Genomic DNA, 17,598 nt, shown 5'->3' on the forward strand with positions numbered 1-17,598 from the left:
CCATGATGAATTAACCTGGGAGTCGATCGATAATCAAGGCTGTTGTTTGTTTTCTTCCGGAAAAGGGTCACGTGATAAGGGTCTGACGAATCAGGAAAGGACATGTCGTGACTGCTTGGACCCAATCAAGTAGTGAACGCGGACGCCTACCTCATCGTTTCCAAACTTATACGTTTCTGCTTTTCCATACTAGGAAAACCGAGCGTTTTTAAACTGCGGACGCCTACCTCATCGTTTCCAAACTTATACGTTTCTGCTTTTCCATACTAGGAGGTAAACCCGGCATTTTTAAACTGATCTAAAACTCTGTTCTAGTGTAGAAATCGGTGTAAATGTAGCAAACAATATGGGTTTTAAATTGAAGGCAAAGTAGTGTGGACATGGCCTAAGCCTAACCCTATTGAACCAATTAAATGACATGTACCAACAGTAACATGTAACAACAGAAGCCCTTAGAGGAGAGTGAGGAAACAAGTTCTGGTGATCCATTCTCTAAGTCATATCTACATTATTATCTGTCCAGTATTTCAGATTTCAGGATATTTGTTTCCTTAAGTATCATTTGTTGTAGTACTCACTTTGGCCACAAGAGGCCGAAGTGCACCACTGCCCCATGTTCTAAATAGGACCTAAAACATTTATGTTTTCCTCCAGGTGACTTTTCTTCATGCACTCAAAGCATATATATTATTTATAATAAAGTTATGTAAATTACCAGAATTTTCTTTATTCTTGATATTCATGAACAATTTAAGTCAAGCTAAATACAACAAACTATAGTTTTTGGAAATGCACCAGTAGAAAACGTGTATTCTTATAGTCTTGATATTCATGAACACAGAAGAGAAAAGGATTTAAGTCAAGCTGAGAAAATAGAATAGAACCAGAATTCTTTCTCAAGGCTTCCATTTTAAACTGTACCCACCTAACCACAGACAATATCATATCAATATCAATATGGCATGAATCATATCTCAGATTGATAAAAAGTGAAGTGCTGATTGATAAGATAATGTCCAATAGGATTACAACATTTTATGCTCATCCCTGTCGATAAATGCTAATGTGGTAATGCTGAGTGGGTTATCGATTGTCTGGGGCCCAAACTGCCTCTCAACCACGCCAGCCTCCTCTGAGTGATCAGCTGAGCCAAGTCATCTTGATTTTTAACCATTAACTTTGCTGGAGAGATAAAGTTTGCTGGAGAATATCAGAGCTGCTGCGGCTTCACTCCAGGGAAATCAGAGCAGGCCTGGTCCGGGTCAGAGCTGAGGAGTGTGGGAAAGAATAGATCCTCGATAAGCCCACTCCCTCTCTGGGTCCTCAGGCTGTGCTCGGCCTGCCTGGTCGTTCACTCGCACACACACACACACACACACACACACACACACACACACACACACACACACACACACACACACACACACACACACACACACACACACACACACACACACACACACACGTTAACACACACACACACACACACATGTTAACACAACACACACGTGCTAAAACATAATCTACATGGTACCAAAGTGTCTTTACTGCAAACAGCAGGGCCTCCTCCACTCTGAGCCACTGCCTGCCTGTTCACAGACATTCAGCACCACCTTTCACAGTCTGCCTCAAGGCAACAAACAGCCGTTCAGCACCAGGCCGAGGCTAGAAAACAGAACAACAGATAACTGAGCCAACCTGAGCCAACCTGAGCCAACCGCCGACACTTCTAACCTCCCTACCTAAATCCTCTTCCAAGCTGTGATCAATACCAGCATATCTATATATATACAGATATGTATATCTCACTAAACCCTGTAAGACCCAACATAGAAACCTCTTAAAGGCCTTTGATGCAGAAATGAAAGATTTTAAAAAAATGTTTATGTACTTTTCCCTCTTGGTACATAGCGTGTTGGTGTATCCTTTATTGCACTGTCTGAGATGTCCTCTCCCTGTCTTCCTTGGGAAATGACCAACTAGGTCCTTGCACATCCAATCCTATGTGCTGCCATTTGGAGGCGCCAAAGGGTTGAGTTAAGCCGCAAATGTTGCACTTACAGTGTTCATCAAACACACACACACACGCACACGCACACGCACACACACAAACATACACGCACACACATCAAACACACACACACACACACATACACACACACACACACACACACACACACACATTATTGCAACAGGCCTCGCAGATCAGAGACCAGTGTATTAAACAATGACAGTTCCTGGGTTAGCACAGATGCCTCAGGTCGAGTAGGTCACATGGTTAATGTGAAACAGTGGCAGTAACTTTCAGTTGTCTTCGTTACACTAATGTCCCACTGTAGAAAGGCTCAACGACAACAGGTCGTATGCTGCAGGTACATACAGTATTTTGAATCAGTCTTATTTGCATCCGCTTTATTGTATGTGTTGATTTTTGGTTATTTGGTGATTAAATCTCAACATAATCTAACTAGTTTTTTCATCATTGTCTATCTGCTGATTATTTTCTTGATTCATCAATACATTTTGGTCTTAAATATGTGCAGTGAAATAGTGAAAAAATGCCCATCAGAATGGGATTCAGTTGACTTAATGAAATCAAATTGATCATTGCAAGGAAATCAGTTTCATTCACACAACTGAAAGTGCAGGACATTAATAATGCATAATGCATTACATCATTTCAGTTCAAAGCATCATTTTACTATAATAACAATTAGTAATTTTCTCCTAAAATGTTCAACTTTTCCTTTAAAATTAGCATGATATGTGGATCTCAGCCCTACAATGGCGCTGTTGGTCATGACGCTGTTAATCAGCCATGGCCCGGCTATTTAAACAAAGGAAGAAGAAGCTCCGATAACAACAGACACACATTCTCTGCTCAGGTAGACATTACTTTATATTTACATGGATGACGGTTGTTTTCTGCTTTAATAATGCTCTGAATGTCGTTTAGGGAACTTTTAAACATTAAGTAAAACAGCCACACAGTTCATCTTTGCCTGAAGCCTTTATGCACTTAATATCATGTATTGTATGTTTGTGTTTTCTTTACTTAGTATTGTAATATTGTTTATTATGTTGTAATTCTACTACTGCTGCCCATGTCTACTCTGTATGAAAATGTTACATATATTATATTCCACATCTGTCCATCCGGTAAGCAGGATCTCTCCTCTGTGGTTCTACCTGAGAATCCTTTGAGCTTTTCCTGAATCAAGGGTCTGAGGATAGAAGATGTCATGTTGTACAGAATGTGAAGACGTCTGAGACTAATTAGTGATTTTGGGCTGTATAAATAAAACTGGTTTGGTTTGAGATGTCTGTGCTGTAGCTCTCTTCCTCAGGCAAACACTGATGATAACATTGTATATCCAGCTCCTTTATACCAGAATTAACACTCTCCTATCAACTGACTACTGAGCTATGTGGAGACACACCACCACACACCACTAAACCTCCTGCGTATCACTATATCACTGTAATTGCCATGCGAGCCTGCTGCCTGTGTCTCTCTGCAGCTCAGAACCTGTGCTCAGTGTCTCTACATTAAAACCCCCACCGCACAAACCAGCAGATGAAAGGAGGGTTACTGTGTGCTAAAAAAACCCCCATCTTAGCTCCGGGCGATGCCGACACTTGTGCGTCTGTGAATCAAATTGCTCCCACAGACCCTGATCCTTAGCATGTTGCAGGCCTGAGCAGATTGCTGATCGAGTTTGGCTTTGACCTCAAAGAGCAGCGCTTTTAATCGTATTGTTGGACCTCCGGGCCATTGGCTCAAACCCTTAACGTTTCTCAAACTCCTTTCAAAGTCTCCAGACAAGTGGTGCTCTTAAGAAGGTGTCGGCTTTCTGCCTTTATCGATCAGTGAACATGATGTATGAAAGCCCTGTCATCCTGTTGCTAGGTGTTTCAGCTGTTAAAGGCACTTATTACTGGGCTCTCCCTGGCTGTCAGACCAATGGAAGCTCTGTGAAGTGATCTCTCGCCAACAAAGCAAACACTTCACCGATGCACAATCTCCGCGCTATTAAAAGCGTTCGATCTGGGGGGCAAATTCATGTTCTCACAGTTGCAGCTAATGATTCGTCAGGCACTTTGTAAAGGCTGCGACAAGCATGTTTAAATTTTAAACATTCTGCGGCAAGCACGGGTCCTGAAAGGGAATGCATTTTATTTCCATGATATTATGTGTCCTTCTCTATTGCTTTGAAGTTTATATATAGACCTAGCTTTGTGAGGGATAAAAACAGTGCTACTGTCTCCCATGGAATAAAGTGCACTCTTGTATGCTAGAACAGATCAAATCAAAGTTATGTGAGAGCTGTCACTCGCTTCTCTGTAGTCCACATCCATGCCGAGCATCAGATGGAGAGAAACTTTTTTTTTCAACACACGCATTGTTCCTCTTGATATTTTATTTATGGGAATGAAAACCACCAGCTGTTTGTTGATGGAGCTGTCAGACAAAGGAAAATGTTTGAATTGACCAAACATGATTGTGCGGTTCTCTTTTGGAGCAAAGGCTTTCATGTGCTCTTTCATTGGTGCAGCGTGGGCCGGGCCACCAGCACGGACTCCGCTTCAGTAGAAAAGAAGAAATTACAGGCAATACGTCTTTAAACAGCAACACAGATCTCATCTGTTTATGTATTTGTCACTTCCATATCCCGTCCTAGCTTTCAAAGATGTGTGCATGTCAGGGAAAACACTGGCGCTTCTCCACACTCGGTCAACGTGTCACAGTTGTCATGTGAAAACCTTGTATCTTCAAATATGTTGAAATATACAAAATGCTTCTCTTCTCCAGATAAACTCAGAAGGGTTGGCAAGCAAAAGCAACCCTGACAGAGGGACATGTTGGAGATAGGAGCTTTTCACCCGACAGTGCTGATGATTGAGCGTCCTGGGTGTGAGACAGCCTTAGGCTCTGGGGTGGAGGGGGGGAGACGGACCTCTTTGCTATCCCAGGTTGTCAGTCATGGTTTCTTCCAGCTCCATAAATAAAGGATGGTGCATTCACCCGACCTGCTCCCTCCCTCCCCCCCTCTCTCTCAGAGCTGGCTGGACGCTTTCCTCTCAGAGTTGCAGGGCCGCATATGTGCCGCATATGTGCCGCTTAACACAAAAAGTCCTTGACAAAAAACCTGTTATTTATCATCATTGCCCAATATTACAAAAATATAACTTCTTCAGTTGGGAAAATATGATTAAATATGTGCAGGGGGGACGACTGCACAGGGAGAAGAGAAACACAGAGCTGGCCCATGCGTCGATGCCGTGGACTTCATAACCACTGAGTAAACTCAAAGCTGCTGGCCCGTGACTCTGAATGCTGAACCGTATGCCACATCGCAAAATGACTGATACAGCCCGGCTTCATGGGAAGCGGAGCAAAGACACGTCTCCGAAGGATTGTTTTCCCACAGTGTCACGAACGGCCAACGCTCTGTGCAGCCAATCACAGCAATAATGTGCTTTCTGCTCTGACAGCTTTCCATAACAGCGGATTTGAAAAGATTGTTTTAATCATACTCGTAATAGCCACAGTGTACACTATGCAAATAATATCTCAATCAAATAGATTGGATTTTCTTCCACCTGATGTACCACTGGCCAACTCTGGAGCTGTGCTGCATGTGGCTGTGATTTAAGGGGGCTGGGATATGGATGGAGGGGTGAGTGGAGGGAAAGCAGAAATACACAGCCTGCCTGGGGATTGTTTCTGGTCACTGGTTCAGGTCCCTTGTTGCTGACGCCCTCTGTCAAGTTGTTGAGATGCAGTGTGAGATGCAGCTCAGATACTGAGACAGAGGAATACACAGATGCACACAAATCCTCCCTGCCTCTCTCTCTGTCTCCCTCTCTCTCACACACACAGTTGTGCATACAGAAACACAGGCTCCCCTTTCCCCTTTATCTGTCTCTGCTTGTTGGTGAATGTGCTGCTGCTTACTGACAAGATTACTAGGCAGAGTGTGATTTTACAATGCAGGGTTTCTAATACTACCAGAATGCCACCATACTGCAATGTAACAAAATAATTGTATGTTTTTGTTGCTAAAATAATGCAAATAATAATAACCGAATGTCCATTACAAGTTTCTGGAGCCAAAAGTACTTTTTTTAAAGTGCTTGTTTTGTTTGACCAACACACTAAAGTCTCTAAGGATGCTTTCACATGTAACCTGTTTGGTTTGGTTAAAACAGACTCAGGTCTGTTTGCCCTCTTAGTACGGTTTGTTTGGGGTTGTGTGAAAGCTGTCAATCGAACCCTGGTGTGGACCAAACAACTGAACCGAGACTGCTTGAAAATGTTGGTCTGGTCCGCATCATGTGGACTCATATTTCTTCATAAAAACCCATCAGAAGTATTACAGTGATGCATGAACATTTGTCAGTCACAGAACTTAATTTCCCCTTGAGGGGTCCTGATGATGCAGGATGACAATCACCTAAACTTTGCAATCATGGAGTTACCTGTTAGTCTGCATGAATCTTTACTCCTCTTGGTTTGTTTGGAGCCGGACCAGAACTAAAATGCACCAATGTATCATTTTGTTCCCTTGGTCCGGACCAAATGAGCTCAACTATGGGCGTGAAAGCATCTTAACGTTTTTGATTAATTCTGATCACAAATGCAGAAAAACTGTAAATAATGATGTTATCCTTTCTATTTGAACTTACTTAAATACATACATAGTGGATAAACGATTCAAATTGTCATAGTGATAGTTATTTAATGTTAGGCAACTTACCAATTTTTCAGGCACTTGCTGGAGACAAGTAAAGAAGGTTTGTGACATGCACATTTTCTTCCTGGCTGGTTCTGAAATGTACCCATTAATTTAAAAAAGATCTAATTGTGAAACCTCTCCATGGAAGCAAAAGAAATGTAACATTCCAATCTTTCTAACATTTTCACATTTTTATATTCATTTTCATATTCAGAAATGTAAAAAAACATAATGACAGGCAATCTAATCACAGACATTTTGTTCAATGAAATCTGATGTTTTCCTAGCCTGCCTTAGACCGGCCACTCTCTCAAGCTGTGCACCTGCTGATCTCCACCTTCAGGGGGCAGCGACATTCTCCTCTACTGCTGCGCCTTCATCAGCATGCTGTTGGAGCCTTGTGCGCCCGCCACCTCTCCCTGTGCCCACTGTAAGGGGAGTCGTGGCTTACAGTGTTGAATTCATTAACCTTTTCGCCACTCCCATTGAAAGCGCATGGCAGCGATTGGAAATAACCCCTTAGCACTTTAAACTGTTTAGTGAGAGGGCCGCAGATGGAAGAAAAGGGGGCAAGACCCCATTTGTTCTTATCTAAAATAGTGTCATCTCACATCAGACGGTTAGTTATTCAGAAACGCAAGGCGTGTTCATGGCTGTGATGCACACTCACAGGCTGTCCGAGGGTTGACAGGGTATGCTATCGGACAGGCGGCAAATTTTGGATAGAACTTATAATTGTCTCACTTGAGACTGTCTGATGGGCTTTCTGCACTTGTGAGGGAGCTTTCAGTAGTGGTTTGTGTCAGTGTGCCCAGTGTTGTATGGCATCACCAGGAAGAATAAACCACATGAGAGTGACAGAGTGGCTTCACTATCCCCCTGCTGAAGATGAAAACAACCAACTCTGATTTTTTTCATTAAATACTTTCTTCACACTGCACTGTAACACAGAAAAAAAACCTTACAATATGCACTAGAGTCTGCATGTGCACAGATACAGATTGCAGTGGTCACTTTGTTAATGAACACAGGTCTCAAACAGAATATGTAACATTTCTCTCAGAATCACTAGATCTTATCCATGCAATGTGACTGTAATGCACAACCATCCTTCCCGCTCTCTTTGAAAACCTTTGCTTTAAACTTGATGTCATAAACCTTAATTTCTTTCTCTAAGATGAAAGATAGATTTATTTTCTGACTTCATTAGGATGTAAATAAACACAAGAAGGAATCACAGTTTTGCTTGACTTTTATATCAGAACAAATTAAGAAAGTACAAATTCCAAATAAATGAAAATATGAATAAGAAAACTAAATTAATATACTATACTGATACACAGACTTCAACAAGAACATTTTCACAATATCAATAAATCTGGTAAATACTTGCCGAATCAAATGAAACGAAATAAAAGAAAAACAATAACCTCCATCAATAAAGACTCAGCAGGGAAGCCCACAAAAAGGCAGACTCTCATCCACTAACAAGCGCAGACTGTTTAGCTTAATTCATTCATAAATACAACAAGCCGGAACCATCATAGCCACCTTAGATGCAGAAAAAGCCTTTGGCACAGTAAACTGGACATTTCTCTTAAGCACACGACAATGATTTGGCTCTGGGGAGTCATTTATTAACTGGGTTAAGATTCTGTACACTTCACCTTTAGCCACTGTCATCACCAATGGACAAACCTCACAAAGCTTCACACTGCACAGGGGGACTAAGCAAGAATGCCCACTCTCTCCCTCACTTTTCACCATTTTCATAGAACCATTAGCTGAAGCAATTTGTCAGAACATCTATATAAAAGGAATCCAAACACTCAACACGCATCATAGATCAGTCTTTATGCAGATGATGTATTGCTTTTTATTCAAAACCCTTACTCATCACTACAGGAAACTATTCAACTTATTGAATAATTTGTTAATATATCAGACTACTACATTATTTGGAACAAATCATCCATCCTTCCATTAGACAGTAACAGTTGGGATGTGACAGCCCATACACCACCCATCCCTATATGCTCAGGTCCCATCACATATTTAGGAATAAAAATTTCCCCTAAGCTGTCAGATCTGTTCACACTCAACTTCACTCCACTATTCAAACCAATAAATGATGACCTCCTCCGCTAGATGAAACTACCACTATCACTTATGGGCAGAATAGCCCATGATAGCTCATATTAAAATTACAATATTTCCTAAAATAAATGACCTATTCGCAATGATCCCACCTCAACCCACTCACTCCTGGTTCAAATTTCTAGACACATCATTACTCAATTATACTGGAAAAACCAGACACTAAGCATTAAACTGGCCACTCTCAGAAAACCCAAAATACAAGGTTGACTTGAAGCCCCATATTTTTTACATTACTCTCTAGCAAATCACCCTTAATACATCTTTAAATGGTCCAACCCAATCAATCAGATTACATATGGTTGGATATCGAACAAACAGTTCGTAAAGAAATTCAGATATCAGATTTACCATTTCTTAGCCAGTCTATCAAACACCATCCTTGTTTCAAAACATCAACAATAGAAACAACTCTGACAACCTGGTGGAAATTCCACAAAATCACAAACACCACTTTTGCACCTTCAAATTATACCCCAATCTGGAACAACCCTGATTTTGTAAGCCACAAGAAACCACAAAATCTCCACATATGATCCAACAAAGGCATCACACATCTGAAACACAGTAATAATACGCTGGTTTCAATACCCCACTTTGTCCAGAAGTACGGCATCGTCTTCTCGAACCAAATTTGCAATAACCTCTACTTCATAACTCAAAATGCCATCTACAACTCATACAATATAAGATACTCCACACAATTCACCACACTGGGCCAAAAATGTTTCAAATGGGATTCACGTCAAACACTTGGTCTTATTGCACACTATGTTCACGCCACTTGGCACTGCACACCAGTAAAACACTTTTGGAAAGAAATAACTATCCGTCTACCTGGGCTGCCCCGTCCCATTATCCCCTTCACTGGGCTTACTAAGAGACATATCAACAATTAATCAGAACAAGACAAACAGCTGATTGCTCCTTGTAGCCCTAACTATAGACAAGAAAACTACATCAATAAAATACATACATACATACATACATACATACATACATACATACATACATACATACATACATACATACATACATACATACATACACACATATACAATTATACTATTTAATATATATTATTATTGATTCTGGTCCTGTCTTTTTAATTATATATTATTTATCTATATCATAGCCTTTTATTATATTTATCATTCTTATTATTTTTTGTCATGAATACTTCTTATGTGTTTGTTCGTACTTTTACCTTTCAAATAACCCCCCCCCCCCCCAGGAACCAGAACCTATCCTGCAGCGCTCCGTCCTGTCACTGGTGGCTCAAGCTTAATTCAGGGCACTCTGATGGTTCCCTCTGGTGCGGGCGGCATTGGGGATATAAGGTTATCATTTATTTATGCAATTTACTGTTAATCCCCCTCCAAAAAAACCTAAAGAAAATCATCCCCCCTCCCTAGGTTCTGGGAGGGATTAACCCACAATGGGCAAGCCTCCTCCTTAAAGGGTCTGGGGCCAACAACAACAACAATAATTTTTTTTTAATTAAAACAAATGAGAAAAAACAAATAAGTGAATGAATAAATAATATTCCTTATCCATATCTACAAAACAAAAACAATAACCCGGTTGATCCTGCTGTCCCGTTCTGGAACTCCCTGACATTGTTTTGTTGATGTATTGTCTCTTGTCTTGCAATTTAAAAAAAAAATATATATATATAATATCAGCACGGCCCGAAAAAACTACATGAAGCCGCCGCCCTGTGGGACCAGGGTAGCAGTCAGGGGCAGGGACCTGGGCGTGCCGACCCCTGGCATCGCAGACTAGCTCTAGGGACGTGAAATGTCACCTCTCTGGCGGGGAAGTTAGCCGGAGCTGGAACGGTATCAACTACATATGCACGACTACTCTAAAACCACTACAGTCACAAACACAAAAAGTCCTTGACAAAAAACCTGTTATTTATCATCATTGCCCAATATTACAAAAATATAACTTCTTCAGTTGGGAAAATATGATTAAATATGTGAATATCTGTCTCATGTACAAGATCATATATGGCTTGACCTCTCCTCTGCTCAAACAGTTTATTACCACAAGATCAACTGCATATCGGCTCACAAGAGGTGCAGCAAGAGGAGATTGCATTATCCCACTAAGGAAAAGTGCTTTCAGTCAGCCTGCGTTCTCTGTAAAAGCTGCACTAGAATGGAACTCCATCCCAGTGACCATTAGAGAACGGGACACATAGAGTTCATTTAAAGCTCAAGATATGGTTATTTAGTACGCAGCTCTGTCATCACTAGAACATACCTGCGCCTTACTTCCTCAATATATCTGTGCAGAATTTCCCCGAGTCTGTCTGCTGTCACCTGCATGGATGTCTTTTATTGTTGTTAAGCCGTGTCAGACTGAAATTACACTATTTTACATACTCTGCATGCTTTTTTATGCTTCTGACATTTATGTTTTTAGTGTCTAACAATGCAACATAATTTTTTTCTAGTCCATGTTCTATTTAACATAATTTTCCCTCATTTATTTGCTTTGTATGTGTTGTTTAACAAGCCTCTGTGTGGCATGTCTTAATAGTACTTGACCATGTGCAAGGGCGTCCTGAATTATGTTACTACTTATAACATAACATAATATCCTCTCTTCTTTTATTGTTTCTGTAACCTTTGTAAATGGTAAATAATGCATTAAATTTGTAAATGTAATCTTATATTCTGTTATTAGGGTGACTTTGAAACATCTGTCTAGGGACTACAGATGAAAAATAGCCTCTTGGCTAACTGATGCATTTACAGATATGTTTTATTAATGTGCACTGTCCCTACCAAATACACCAATAAAATAATATTGTTGGGCTCATCTCCATGCATAGCACGGGTTCTGGAACCAAACTCCTGGAGATCGGCTGGCTATCCTTTTCCGGAACTGCCCAGGGTGAGAGGTGCCGTGCAGGTTTGGGGATTTTCTCATGAGCCCCAGGCTGGGAGCCGCTGTGTGGAGTTTTACCCATGAAAGGAAAGGGTCACCACTCGACTGCGAATCGCTAAGGAGAAGTCTCTGACTGGTGTGTGTGCCTAATCAACGAACAGCAGTTCGGAGTACTCGGCCTCCTTGGAGTCTTTGGGTTGTGTCCTTGAAAAGGCGTCGACTGGCCTCCTGCCTGTTCTGAACCCGAGTGGTGCTTTGTTGTTGGACTTCTGTGCTAGCCATGGATTGTCCATAGCAAACACCATATTCGAGCATAGGGCGGTTCAAAAGTGTTCTTGGTACCAAAACACCCTAGGCCAAAGTTCTATGATCGACTTTGTGTTCGTATCATTAGATCTGTGGCCGTATGTCTTGGACACTCAGGGAAAGCTGCCGTACAGAGCTGGGGAACCCAACCGTGTGGCGAGGGTGAACTGGGAACATCTGGCTGAGGACCCTGTCCGCGAGGTCTTCAACTCTCACCTCCAAAATATTTTTTGCCGTATATCCCGGGGGAGGCTGGGGACATGGAATCCGAGCCATGTTCAAAGCCTCCATTGTGGAAATTGCTGCTAGTAGTTGTGGTCGGAAGGTAAATGGTACCTGTCATGGCGGCAATCTGAGATCCCGCTGGTGGACACCAGTGGTGAACGAGGATGTCAAGCTGAAGAAGGAGGCCTTTCGGGCTTGGCTGGCCCAGGGTTCTCTGGAAACAAAAGAGAGGTACTGGTTGGCCAGAAGGGCTGCGAGGTAAAAACCCGGGTGTGAGATGAGTTCATGGAGACCAGGTAGAAGGACTTTTGATTGGCCTCAAGGAAGTTTTGGCAATCCATGTGACAACTCAGAAAGGGAAATGAGAGCCTGTCTCAAGTTGTTTTCAGCAGAGGAGGAGACCTGCAAACCCAGACTGGGGATATTGTCGAGCGGTGGAAAGAACACTTTGAGGAACTCCTGAAGCAGACTAACACGTCCTCCGTGGAGGAAGCATTGTTGGAGTTCGTTATGGTAGTCATAAAGCTCCTCGGCGGCAAGGCGTCAGCAGTGGATGAGATTTGACCTGAGATGCTGAAGGCTCTCGACATTGTTGGGCTGTCTGGGTTGACACTTCTCCTCAGTGTCGCGTGGAGGTCGGAGACAGTGCCAGTGGAATGGCAGACTGGGGTGGTGGTTCCCATTTTCAAAAAGGGGGACCAGAGAGTGTGCTCCAATTATCGGGGTATCACACTTCTCAGCCTCCCTGGGAAAGTCTATTCCAGGGTGCTTGAAAGGAGGCTCCTAGCGATTGTCGAACCTCAGATTCAGGATGAGCAATGTGGATTCTGTCCTGGTTGTGGAACAGTGGACCAGCTCTTTACCCTTGCTGGTCTGTTGGAGGGGGCATGGACAGGCGGTTCGGTGCGGCGCAAGTGCTGCAGGCGTTGTACTGGACCGTTGTACTGGACCGTTGTACTGGACCTTTGTGGTGATTTACCAGTCCATCTACGTTATGACCCTCACCTATGGTCATAAGAGAGAGAAAGAATGAGATTGCGGTTATAAGCGGCCGAAATTAACTTGGGTGGTGAACAGGAGGCATCTGATCAGGATGCCTCCTGGATGCATCCCTTTAGAGGTTTTCCGGGCACATCCAACTGGTGAGAGGCCCCAGGGTAGACCCAGAACATGCTGGAATGAATACATATCTCGTCTGGCCTGGGAACGCCTCAGGGTTCACCCGAAGGAGCTGGAAAGCGCTGCTGGGGAGAGGGACGTCTGGAACACCCTCCTTTGCCTGATGCCCCTGCAACCCAGCCCATGTATGCGGAAGATAATGGATGGATTGATGGAATATCATAACAACTTGCCAAAAGTGGACTCTCTTATGTTATGTAACTAGTGTAACAACTTTACGTAAAACAACTTTATGTAACAAGCGTAAAGTCAACGTTTACTCCTGGTTTCACACAGGACTCAAACAGCATTCTGCTGGGACAAAGTCCTGTGTTGGAAATTTCCCCGCTGCGGGACTAATAAAGGATTATCTTATCTTATCTTTAACCCATCCACCACCATTAGTGGACTTTCTTGCTTGTCATACTCGTATTATACAACATTCTTTCAGAAATTGACTCTCAGTATACTATGTCACCTGCTCTGACCGAATGCAAACACTACCATATTCTACAGTATCCCTGTATTGTACACAAGTACAATGTCAAAAAAAATTCTAGCAACTGAATTATTAAATCAAATATGCTTTTAACATCTTCAATTATGTTTTGAGGGAAACATATTTTCTCCTGGATTACATTTGTATCTGAGGAATTACAGATACATTTCTTATCAAAGTCCATGTGGGGAGGAGGTTGGTGGATGTTTGGGTCAAACGAACACAGGACTTCCCCTCAGGAAGCAAATATAGCTTCTACCATAGAGTAATGCACAAACTTGATGTAAAAGGTGGAATGGATGTTTTCTGGAAATCCAGAGACAAAAGACAAAGATTAATTTATGTTAAAATAACTGATTAAATGAAAACCCCTTGACTATATCATCTTTTTTTAAATCAATATCTTGGGCAACAGTAGCTATTTAAAGCATTCTTCTGGACTGATAGGTCAACCACACCCTTAATTGGTTGAGAACTCCCTGGTGCCCAATTTGAGCAACTCCTGCTCTCTGTGCTGTCCACCATCACTGTTGAGCTCAGCTGGGAGTCTTGTCGGAGAGATACTGATCCCTTTTCAGCCCTCTGCTCGGAGTCGCTCACACATACACAGAGGCGTAGCACCTTTAGAACCCATCCTGCTGAAGCACAAAGAAGAAAACCTTCCAACTTGAAGCCGTTTTTTTCATTTGTTGGTCCCCGTATACACTTTGGCAGCTATTCCAATTTTAGTCTTAATCATAAAATCAAACTTCTTATTAGCTTTTGCACATTTTAGTCATTTTGACATGATCTGTTGAAGAACATAGGTTGAGTGATTAAGAATGCAGTCCTCCAGACTGTGCTCATTAGTGATGCCCGGGTCAGTTCAGTCGCACAATCTGCCCGCCCAACATGCAAAAATTTGCATTAATCAACCACCGGAATCCGACCCGAACTGAACACTTTATTATAGTAGCACAATGTCGGTACTGGGGACTGAGAGCAGAAGGACAGAGACAGTGTGGTGAGTGTGAGCGATTTAAACAGAGAGGAAGCGAAGTGAAGGGGAAGAAAATACATTTTGGTGTGTCGTTGCTTCCTCGTCATTGTTTTCTCATTGGTAATCAGAGGCAGTTATAATATGGATTACTCAAATTCACACTGGTTGGTCCAGAATATCTCTCTGTCCAGTGACAGTGTGCAGCTTCTGGACTCTGTGTTGAGTTCAAACTGTGTCCATCACTCCAACAAATGAATAGGGGGGATGGTGAGCTAAACTGCCACGCCACAACGAACAACGCTGTGGTTCAGTGCGATTACGATAGAAGAGACTTTAACAAGATGACCATCAGCCATGAGCGTTTGATTAATGCTGTGCCCTCAGGACTCGCATGCTGCAGTATTGGGAGGCAGCTAACGTTGTCACTAATCACAGCAGTGCACGCTTGTGTGTGTGTGTGTGTGTGTGTGTGTGTGTGTGTGTGTGTGTGTGTGTGTGTGTGTGTGTGTGTGTGTGTGTGTGTGTGTGTGTGTGTCAGTTCACCTGTGTGTGTGACATCACGCCACACTTGGATGTGGTGGGCAACAAGTAGACATCCCATATTAATTGCGTTCCTGGGAAGAAGTGTTCCTTAAGCCACAGGCTGCTAGAGTTAAAGCACAATTAATGTGATCCACAGTAGCAGGTCCTGGCCCGCGTTCCGTTTTCTCTCAATCAGCCGACCGACACTTTATCTGTCCCGTGTCCACTAATCTAATCAACTGGGTGATTGCTCTTTCTCCCTGTTCCCAGTGAGTGATATTTAAAAAAAGACTGGGCTGTGGCGGCCAACCCTGGAGACAAAGCGTGCTCTGGGTCCTGAAAGACGTCCTCTGATTGTCTTGATATGCAGGATGCAGGCTGGGGACGAGCTGGCCGCAATCCTGCATATTACACGCTAAGTATTGAATGATGCTTTGAACTTAGAGGATGAGGGCATGTGCTTAACACTACGACAATGTATTGGTTTTTAATGCCTCATTGGTTTCAGTGCCACTCAGTGACCTCATCGCTTGAAATTGCAGCTGATGAAAAGGGAGAAATATCATTTGGCTTGAAATAGGCATGCTGTATTTCACACACAATTAGCTGTGTAGCCACCAAACTGGACTTTCTCCGATCTCAGTGCGAGTCAAAAGGGAAACATAGACCATGTTTGGCCTGAACAAATTAAATCCTCTTGTAGCTATGCAACTGTGAAATTAATACTAAAAAGACCCTCTTGAAAAGTCTATTAAAGTGTCCACGGGAATACTTCACAGAGTTCACTCACTGAAAGAAGTGGGATGATGAGACTCCTGTTTTGCTTCCAGTCTGTGCCACCAAAGCGGAATACTTAACACTTCATTATCTACTTAATGGCATTTTAGTCAAAACATCAGTGCAGTGTGTCCATAAAAAACATGGCATGACTGTCACCTACCTCACAGATATCAGCTTGTCCGTCCATATGTCCATTAGTCCATATGTCCGGTCCAGTCTTGAGAACCCGATATCTCCGGAATGCCAGCAGGGATTTTCTTCAAATTTTGCCCAAACGTCTACCTGGACTCAAGGATGAACCGATTTGAAGTTTTTGGACATAACTCAATAATTCATACAGTAAGGGTGACAATTTTACACAAATGTCTATTATGATTTAATCATGAAGTCATGACATTTTGGACCAATGGATGAAATGGATGACTTGACAAGATGGTGGATGCAGGAGTACTACTTTTTTTGTAAATCTTTTGCTGTTAGTTTTTTTTCTATATAGATGGAAATTGGCATACATTTAATATATCTAGCCTTCAACCAGGCTTTCTGACCAAGAAAACAAAGATCCACAAAGATAAAGTACACTGCTACCGTAATTTTAGTATATAGCTCGTTAACAATGTTATTTTGTCTTATGCGTTTAAGTTTGGAAGCCAGATATATTTTATTATTATACTATATATTTATGTGTGTAATTATAATTATAAATGATCGAATTCCATTGTATTGTTGTGCTATTTGCTTTTCAAAACAGCAAATTAAAAGCTCTGGTCCTCATATCTGATCCACTAAAAGTTGTTAGCTAGCAGAGAGGAAGAGCTTAAGTTATTTACCTAGCTGTTTATCCTCAAACTTACTTTCTGTAAAACTTTGAGAGGAAAATCATTTCAGACTCTCCAGAAACAAAGTCCCCATGGATGTGCATAGGGCTGTCTTGTGGGACATCAGTGTTTCTTTTGTTAATCAGCTGGTGGAAGCAGACCACCCCGCCAGCTGCAGTCTGCTTCTTAAAACACCAGGGACTCATTCATGAAACATTGATCTTTTCTCATGGAGCATTTACCAGGGCTCTGGGTTCAAGCCCTCTGCATTGTACAGACACTAAGTCCAGGCCCCATGGGGGAGGTGAGGAGGGAGGAAGGAGAGAGCCCAGGGGGGATGACATATGCATGCTGAGGTGTTCTGAGTTGAATCATTAAATCAGTCCTGCTTTCTCTGAGAACATTTTGCTTTCAGTTATTAATTTTCCCGAAGGAGCCAAACAGAATGAAGCTGAAAGGGTTTTTTTTTGCATTTCAGGACCGTCAGTGGAAGAATGGGAGATAAGTTGCTCC

This window comes from Anoplopoma fimbria, chromosome 9 (assembly GCF_027596085.1).
Source record: "Anoplopoma fimbria isolate UVic2021 breed Golden Eagle Sablefish chromosome 9, Afim_UVic_2022, whole genome shotgun sequence".
NCBI lineage: Eukaryota > Metazoa > Chordata > Actinopteri > Perciformes > Anoplopomatidae > Anoplopoma > Anoplopoma fimbria.